Consider the following 6,354-nt stretch of genomic DNA (forward strand, 5'->3'; position numbering starts at 1 on the left):
AACAAGTTGTGCTTGCTTGCGAGTTGCTGGACGCGAGGCACTAGCAATGCTGGCCATGCCGCACCAGCCAGCTAGCTAGCGCTGCTAGCTTGCGTTGCTAGCATGCATGCACTGCAAGCAAGCTCGGCATGGTGCGGCTACCTTGGCTAGCTATATTACCCTTAGCCCTCGGATTTCTCGGGGCATTCCTAGGCTAGGGCTATATTTGTAACTTGTTGTTTCCTTGATTGTTCGTCTCGTCGATTCCTAAATTCGCTTGACTTACGACGCTTGATGTCGACGCTCTAAGCTCGGAATCCGACGTCATTGTTCGTGATACTCTAATGACTGAATTAATCCTTTGGATTAATTCGTCATTTCGGTTTGGTTACTCGATTGGGTGTGACCCGAAGGGTTCAGTCAAGATTAAGCTATAATATCAATTATTCATTAATATTACTAATCAGAAGCGGCTTCCAGCTAGGCATTCCGATCACTTGACCTCACTGAATAATTAGCTTTCTAATAATTCCAAACCTTTTATCGGAATAATACCCTTGTTCGAAGGACACACTACAAAAATAATGAGAATAGGCAACACCTAAAATTGCAACACTAATAAAATTCTTACCCTTGATAACCTAAGGCAACGATTTTAAAATGTTACTTTGAACCAAAATAACAATGCTAGATTCCTATGCAACAACTATAAAAGTGTTGCTATAGAGGATTAAAGACAACAATCACCTAATGTGTTGATTAATTTAATTACTTTTGGGTTATCTAATTATTAAATAATTTATGATTTTAAATTAAATAAAAAAATTATGTTATGATTTTTATGATTTTATCTTATTAAATATTAAACTAATGACAATTACAAAAATAAATAAAAAATATTAGATGAAAATAAATGAAAATGGATTGTTAAAATTATAATTGAATAATTACCCGATTCCCAACCCGAATCGATTCTCAACCCGATCCGATTCCAAACTCGAGTTATTGAGAACGAACCCAGACCCGACTCAGCCCGACCTAAACGACCCAAAATTAACCCAATTTGACCCACTTATCATATTTTGTACTAACCCAAATAATCAAAACCATTTGAATCAAATGATCCAAAATTCAACTTAAACCTAACCAAATATTTTGAATTGACAAGTCCCGATGACCTGATCCATATAACAATTTGAATATAAGCTCTAAAAGGGAGGAAAAATTAAAAAAAAAAAAAAAATAGGGCGGAAAAATAAAAAGAAAAAGGGCGGAAGAATTTCTGCTACTACTATTTTCACATTAGCTATTCAGTTACCAAATACGTTCTTCTTCCTCACTCTCTCTCTCCTCAAAGATGGAGGTGTAGACGCACTGCCGCAGCATAAGCACCACCACTGCTGGCGACAAATACTCTTGCATTTCCTTTTCTATGTCCTCTAGATTAGTATTCTAGGGTTTTTTTTTTTAGCTTTTACTTCTGCAATTCTCATTTTTTCTCTCCTCTAGCTTAACTGGTATTCTAGGGCTCGACAAAATTTGTGGTTAATTTCAGAAAATATTTCCTAATTTGTAAAATTTGGGCTTGATTTTCAGTGAGATCAAAGGGAATTTCTCAGCGCTTCAACAAATCGGAGAATGAAAAAGTTGCAAAAGACCGTCAGAAAAAGAAAGAGGAGAAACTTTCTAACTCCGGTTGGGTGGGCTGATTCCGAAATCGTTGTCTATAGAAGGAAAGCAGGTTGCTGCTGGGTGGCCTACTTGGCTTGCCGCCGTTGCAGGGGAGGCTATCTAAGGGTGGGTGCCGCAGCGAGCTGATTCATTGATAAGTTAAATAAGGTATAATTCAATGTATCCTTTGTAATTATTAATTTGTTTTGGAAGATGAACAATACAAAAACATAGTTAGAGTTACTAATGCTTTAGAGAAATTAAATATACTACAGATTTGTGGCTGCATTGAGAGATTATGCCGATGAGGTTAGATGGTTGTAGTGTTACTAGTATGGTTACTTTAGTATGGTTTAGATGGAAATATGTTATCTTAGTAATACTTGCTCCACTAACTATCAACAACTAGCTTAATTTTTAGAGTCTGATATCAAATTCGAAACGTATTAGGTGGTAATATTACTAGTACAGATACTTTGTATTATTGGTTTTGTTTAATGAAAATGGTGCTTTGAAATTAATTTAATTAGCTGGTCAAATTAGCTTGTAGCTATCATGTGAGAGGAATGTGGCAATGGATAATATTGCAAAGGGAAATAGTGGTGATTGGTGAATATCAACTTCAAGTATTAAGGGACATTCCCGTAAGAGTGAGGCATTATGCATTATTTTTAATTGAAATTTTGATTGAATTTAATGGTGAGAATGTGAGATGATAGGATTTCTGATTTTTATTTATTTTTTTGTGATTATGGTGATGGTGGTCGGTGCTAGTGGTGGTGGGTTCTTGGGTGTGGTGGTGGTATCGTGGGTGAGGTGGTAGTTTCGTGGCTGCGGTGGTGGTTTCATGGGTATGGTGGTGGTTTCGTGGTTGCTGGGTTGTTTCGGTGGTGAGTATATAGTATCACAAGTTTCTTAAGTTTATTAGAGACAACTGATTTGTTGAATCTGAGATCTAGTAGTTGTTCCTTGTACATATTCTATAATTCTCTTGATGAGTTATACGCAGTTTCATAGGTACAATTGAGTTATGATGGTAGAATACCCGGATATTAAACACTTATTGTGAGTTGAATCGGTGCTTTTACTTGGGACTGTAATAGAGGGGTCATACATAGGTAGTGTAGTTTATTGGCATTTCCCGAGTTCTTAGACTTTGGATCAAGACCGTATAACTTTGATGTAACTATGTAAGTAGAGTATTGGAGATACTATATACTCTGGATTCCCGAGTCTTGAATTTTGTTGATAGGATTTTAATTATAGGCCACCCCCTTGATGATAATTTCTCATGGTCAAGATAGGGACCTCATAAAGAAGCGCTTCTCAGGAGGCAACCCGAGTTCAAGTTAAACTAAAGCATCAAGTTCAACTACGGCACCCAAAACTTATACTAATTTCAAGTCAAGCCAGGATGGGCTACCTGAATTATCAGAAAATCCAATTCATCCTAAGTATCCTGATATCACTTTAGCTAGGATTGGGCCAGGACAGGTTTCTGTATCTGTTGGTAACTTAATCCATTGAGTGTAATAGCTTGTTACTAAACTTTTGTCGATTGAGTGATTTTTGTCCCCTTGTGGGCTTCTATTTTTCCTTTATTAATTGTTGATGCTTGTTCACAAACTCCTTTGTGAAGTCTTGATGTTTAATTTTATCAAATGTCAATTTTGTCATTTGTCCAGGAAATTGAACTTGTAGCACATGGTGTTAAAGGTGTTGGTAAAGAGCATGCAAAGTGGTCCCCATTTGCGACTGCTTGATACCGGATGCTTCCTGAGGTAAAATGCCTACAATGCTATCTGATCACACTGTGTAAAATCAATACCATGTTTGTTTGTCTGTTTCTTTTTTTTTTTAAAAAAACAAATTTACCCAAAGTTTAGTTATCATTCCCATGATGAAAATGGAGTCCTTTGATTTGCTATGGATAATCTGTCTTACTAGGCTGACTTTGTGCTGTTAGGATCTACCTTGCCAATATTGTTGCGTGATTCCACCACTATTTTACATGATTGTAGGCATTGCTGGTCTCTGGTGGAAGTGATGGTTTACTAATACTTTGGAGTGCTGAGCTTGGTCATGATTCAGGAGAGCTTGTACCCAACCTTAGCCTGAAGGTAGTTTTCTGTTCTCTTTCTGCTGATCTGTTTGTAAATGGCAATTTAATTATCGGATCTTTTTTATCTTCTATTTGTCATCTACAATTAAAAAGTTTCATCTCGTATATACATGTGTAATTACTGAACTTGTTATTTGTTTTGTGCTAAGGCACACGATGGTGGAGTTTTTGTAGAATTATCAAGAGTGTCTAGTGGTGCTCAATGCTCCACAGCTTATTACAATTGGTGCAGATAAAATATTGGCTATATGGGATACAATCTCATTCAAGGTAGGTTGGGAATGCTGGAGTCTTGTGTTCTCTGTAGCTTACTGTTTTCGTTTTTGAGATTGCTGGTTAAGTCATTTAGGGTATTCTGAACAGAATAGTTGCTTCAAATCAAAGTTGCTGTTGTAGTTGTTTGTATATCCCGACACTTACATTAGAGCTCTTGTTTTTAGAATGAATGGAAAATATAGATTAGAGTTAGCATTTTCTTTAATGGATGGTGCCCTAGATTTACTCTATCACATGATGTCTTAGCTTTTTTCTTCCTTTTCTTCAGGAGATGCGGGGATAAAACCAGTTCCAAAGATATCTTGCCATAGTGTAGCATCTTGGTGTCATCCTCGAAATTTAGATCTCAAAGGCTTAAAGTGCAGCCCGCGCTTAAGGAGAGCCCTCTCCAAGGACCCGCGGGTGCGGCAGCAAGAGGAGAGGGCGCGGACAGGGTTTTAATTCTCCCTCGAGTTCCTGGACAGGCGCGACAGTTTGACCCGCGGGCGCGGCGAACTGGGTTTCATAAATTTTTTGATTTTTTTTTTCTGGGGCATTAAGGGCACCGGTTAACCGATGCCAAAAAAAACCTTTTTTTTTTTATTTTTTTGGGATCTTATTCGCACCTGTTTGAACCGAATCGGTGCGAATTGTTTATTATTAGCACCGGTTTTGAACTAGTGCTAATGTTTTTTTTGGCATCCCTCAAATCTACACCAGTTCATAACCGGTGCGAAAGGGGGGTTTTGAACCAGTGCTAATTTACAATTTTTGCCTAGTGAAGATATATATTCAAGACAAAGACGAAGAGTTGATCAATTAGCACTTGAGATTGTTTATAGTCATTTGACCCATTTCCCTCTTTAAACGTTGCATTTTATCCCTTATGTACAATATCAGATATAAAAAGTTACACAATTACTGGTATTAGAAATGTACTAGATCGTGAATCATAAGTTATTTATTAGGATTTTTAAGAATAGATATATTGTGTAGTGAAATTCTATTGGATTTTGTTTTTTGGATTTTGATGAGTACACATGATTTTTTTTTATTTTTATAAAATCAATTTTCTTCTATATTGATGTCCTGTTTCCTATTAGATTGATTATTGTCTATTGTCGAGTTCACATGTTGATTCATCTTTATTCATTCAATTTATAATTTCACATATAATCGCTTTTAAGGTGTTGCTTTTAAGATATTTGGCATCACTTTTTTATTATTACTAACAAATACAACAAGTGAAAAGGTAGTTGTATATTATGACATAAGGTTACAATTTTAAATTGTCTCCTAAGGTGGCAACACTTTTAATTTGTTTCCTTTGTAAAATTGTTGCCTTAGGTATCATTATACCTTGGCTTTTAAAAATGTTGCCTTTGAACTAAAAAATGTTGTCTTATGAATAGACAACGGGGGCATAAACTACGCCTCATATATGTTGCCTTAGCTACAAGGCAACGCTTTTTTAATATTAGGCAATGGTTTTTCATTGTTACCTTTGCTTTGTTTTCCTTTCACCTCCAATAAATACATATGGCAATAAGTGAATAAGGCCAAATAGAGGAGAAAATCAAAATAAAGGGTTTACTTTTAACAAGAGGTTTCGAACACAAAACCATCAAGACTTGTTTGCTATCCTGCATTTCCAGCCAGCGCCAGTACACTAAACTTATAAAATAGCATCCTATTTGCATTAAATAGTCTTATATATCTTGCCAGGGGTGTGCAAGTGTCTACCCTAAGTGCATAGTAGATCCGCCCCTGATCTAATTAATATTTTTCAATGATTCTTTTTGCATTGGACTCTAAAAACATTGAATTTTCATCCCCTAATATTTCAGAATTTTTTTGTAGAGAAACGCGTTCTCTACTGCCCTGAACTTTGGTGCAAAGGTTTCAGCAGACTTGAAATTTTCTCTGCCTACACGAGTAAATCTTTCTAATGATTGTGAGCGTTCTAGTTAGAGTTTTTGCGTGATTCTTTTTGGGTTGGACTCGTAAAATCCTAAATTTTTATCCTGTAAAATTTTGTGAATTTTCATTGTGAAACGAATCCAGAGCAACATGGTGAATCAAAGTGAGTTTGATACGTTATTGGAAGAATTCAAGAAACTCAATACACGTATTGACAAAACTGAAGAAAGTCAAGCCGCAACACATGCTCAAACTAATTCTTTTGTTGAAGTACTTCAAAATCTGCAACAAGATGTGAAAGATATGAAAGATTAAAGTGTTGGTGAAGTGTCTCACTCTCTTTTGATTAATCCAAAGAAAGGAGAAGTCAAACTGTCAGATCTCCCTGAATTTGATGGTACAAATGA

At 36.2% G+C, this 6,354-nt stretch overlaps 1 long non-coding RNA gene across 1 annotated transcript; it reads left to right on the forward strand.

Annotated features, from left to right (window-relative positions):
- Positions 1–857: 857 nt before the first annotated feature.
- On the forward strand, positions 858–5,052 carry LOC110737765. Its single transcript, XR_002514448.1, has 5 exons — positions 858–1,818; positions 3,336–3,431; positions 3,672–3,770; positions 3,922–4,042; positions 4,317–5,052. It is a non-coding gene; the product is annotated as an uncharacterized LOC110737765 (long non-coding RNA).
- The last annotated feature ends 1,302 nt before the right edge of the window (positions 5,053–6,354 follow it).

This window comes from Chenopodium quinoa, unplaced genomic scaffold (assembly GCF_001683475.1).
Source record: "Chenopodium quinoa cultivar QQ74 unplaced genomic scaffold, ASM168347v1, whole genome shotgun sequence".
In the NCBI taxonomy this organism is placed as follows: domain Eukaryota; kingdom Viridiplantae; phylum Streptophyta; class Magnoliopsida; order Caryophyllales; family Amaranthaceae; genus Chenopodium; species Chenopodium quinoa.